This window comes from Anoplophora glabripennis, unplaced genomic scaffold (assembly GCF_000390285.2).
Source record: "Anoplophora glabripennis isolate ALB-LARVAE unplaced genomic scaffold, Agla_2.0 scaffold345, whole genome shotgun sequence".
In the NCBI taxonomy this organism is placed as follows: domain Eukaryota; kingdom Metazoa; phylum Arthropoda; class Insecta; order Coleoptera; family Cerambycidae; genus Anoplophora; species Anoplophora glabripennis.
Genome location: NW_019416469.1, coordinates 107,336 through 109,876, shown reverse-complemented (window position 1 = coordinate 109,876; position 2,541 = coordinate 107,336). Strand labels below are relative to the sequence as shown.

Genomic DNA, 2,541 nt, shown 5'->3' with positions numbered 1-2,541 from the left:
CAATTTTAAAATATATACCCAGAAAACTAATCGATTTTAAACAGTTATAAAATATTTAGATTACCTATTTTTTGTGACCTTTATAATGGAGTACCTATATTTTGTTAAAATTTTGGTATCAATTGGTTGTTATGTTGTTTTAAGCTTCTTGACATTTTGAGAAGAGAGCGATATGACTCTCGAAGCATTGAGAAGTCTAAACCGACAACATGGCAATCAGCTTAGAAATTGTCCAACCATAATTTATCGACTTTCCATAGTCAGTTTTCAGTTACACTATAATATAGTATATTATTGGTTATTCAAAAAAAATATGGATTGTGATATACTCTATCTTATATGAATTCCTTTCCCATCAATTATTCCTATAACCTGCTCTGGAAATTCATATTGGGCAAAATATTGTTCGATTACAACTGCCTCATTATCTCGGCCATTCTATAATTTATGGAGACAAGTTACTTAGCAAGTATGTAACTTTTCTGGTTGTTGTAGAGCTTAAGGCAATGCAAAATTTACCAGAATCATGGGTGAAATAATTAGAAATGGCAAATTTTTCTTCAATTCTGTTAGCTACTTCCCATATGCTAACATGGACATGTTAAAAAAACTTGGCCACTATATTCAGGTACAATAATTTCAAAGTAGTTCTTATTTTTTACTCTATCTGTTTCTTAGAATAAATCTATTTCATCACCACTCTCAAGCTGGACAATGCGTCTAATAAGTCATCTGAATCACTGGACTCAAAATCGGACATCTGTAATATTTTAAAAAGTTTATTTAAAACACCGAGTTTTTTTATATTCTATTTTTTATTACCACAAGTAAAAATTCCATATTAATAATACAAGAATTACTATTTTTTTAAAGGCAACTTCCTGTATAAAATGTGACTATTTTTTACTAACATTAAACTAAAATCTTTAACAAAGTAATTATCAAAAACATAAACCTTACTTATAGGTTAATATTAACAAGATCACGTCATAAATTCCTTGAAAACTAGTTTCTTTCTACGAACACCAAATTCTTCTCATAAAGCTAATATTTTTTATTATCTATTTAGTTTAATTACAGTCCGGAATGACATATTTTCATGATTTATATAATTCAAAGTAGCTTACATTATTTATTTTAAAATTTTTAACACATTACAAAAATGACATGATTGATTTATAATTCAAACTGCCGCTTTTTATCTCCCCTCTCTACATATGGGACATATGGAACACTAGCGCCCTCTTATTTTTGTAAGATTTTTGTTTACATGGAGTTCGGGCTCCTTGTATAGTCTCCATGATGTAACTCTTAAACTGAATAATAATACAGTGTGTCTCCGGATGGGATACCGAACTCTTGTAAACTTTTTCGATTATAAGTGTTCTTGATAAATAGTACAGTCATTGAAGCTGAAAATCAGCTGTAACCTCCGAATTCTTTGAAACTGCATGGATTTGCATGAAAATTTAGAATAAGGCTCGTCTTAGGCTCAAGTCCAAAAGTGACATAAGCAGACGACACTAATTGTAACAAGATTTCGCAGCGTTGCCAACTTAACATATCTAGTTACTTACCAAAGTCAGTTTAATATGAAAGTGGTGTCGCGGGAAAATTTAAAATACTTTGTAGATAGTTCTCATTAAATAAAATAATATTAAAGTAATAAAATGAATGCATAATGACATCCAATAATAATAAATTAAGCGTAAATTTTGTGGTACTTTTTCTTGTTTTTTGTGTAAATGTAACGTAAAATTAATTGTATATCACGATCTTATATTTTCCACAAATACTAATTTTAAAATCACAAAAAGTCATCAGCTAAACTACTAACTTTTACCAAGTTATAATATATAATGTTTAGTTTATTTTGCTAAATAGGTTTATTAAAGGTAAGTGAATTGGTGCAATAAGTATTAAAGACTAAAAAACGTTGATTGAAATATTGAGAAAATATTTCAATCAACACCAAAATATTTTTTTTAGGTTACAAAGAATACACAAGGTATATTTTTTTTACCGTGGCAATATTCCTTAATGATTATCTTAATATATACCTAAAAATGTTAATGTACTTAGGTAAAACAACAATTGTTTGGTATCAGGAATTAAAAGGTCGATGAAGAAAAAAATGAGAGGGAAGTGCAGATGAATAGATCCGAAGGATCAGTAATTGCAGTTTGACAATGATTTCACAACAATCAATCCCTGGCTGATAACACCGCTCCATTTTTTTTAGAAAAAGTGTAATATTAATTGCAAATTAAAAGACTTATAATAGTTAGATTTTTATTTAGATTCATATACAGAAATTCTAGACTTACTGCTATACAAAATGTTTACTAATGAATTTTTCTGATGGTAACAGAAAACCAATGTATGTAAACAAAAGTAATAACATTTGGTAAAAATTATACAAAATATAAATCAATATACTCAAGACGTAGAGTGTAGATGCGGAAATTAAAAAAATATATAAACAATATTTATGTTTGTCTTACATTCAAAATACATAGTAAAATGTGGAAACAAAAAAAA

At 28.0% G+C, this 2,541-nt stretch overlaps 1 long non-coding RNA gene across 1 annotated transcript; it reads right to left on the bottom strand.

Annotated features, from left to right (window-relative positions):
* Positions 1–645: 645 nt before the first annotated feature.
* LOC111691566 lies at positions 646–862 on the bottom strand. Its single transcript, XR_002762981.1, has 2 exons — positions 823–862; positions 646–760 (listed from the first exon to the last, which is right to left on the bottom strand). It is a non-coding gene; the product is annotated as an uncharacterized LOC111691566 (long non-coding RNA).
* Between the last annotated feature and the right edge of the window lie 1,679 nt (positions 863–2,541).